We start from the raw sequence: 423 nt of genomic DNA on the forward strand, positions 1-423 counted from the left end.
AGTGCTTTCCATGATCTAACTTCTCTTATTCTTGTAGCTCTATGAAGTATATTGTACAGATGAAGATGAAGCACAGAAAGGTTAGGCCACTCATTGAAGGCCATGGGACTGTGCGATGGGGCTAGTTTTGAAGCCCAGGGGAATTTAATTCAGGATCGGACCTCTTAACCTCTATCCTATAATGCTTAGACCTTGGAGTTTTACCTGGGATAACAGTTTAGGCCCTGACACTGCTATGTGACTTAGAGAAACTTACTTAATTTTCCCAAATCTCAATATCCTTGTCAATACATTGGAGGTAATAAAAAGTCCAATGACAGAGTTGTCATAAGGATCAGTTAGATGATGCTTGTGGAGAATTTAACATAGTCCCTATTGCATAGTAAATGATCCACAAAGAGCATCTACCAGCCCCCTCCTCTT

Source organism: Echinops telfairi, unplaced genomic scaffold (genome assembly GCF_000313985.2).
Source record: "Echinops telfairi isolate 266 unplaced genomic scaffold, ASM31398v2 ScPeMD7_7458;HRSCAF=8496, whole genome shotgun sequence".
NCBI lineage: Eukaryota > Metazoa > Chordata > Mammalia > Afrosoricida > Tenrecidae > Echinops > Echinops telfairi.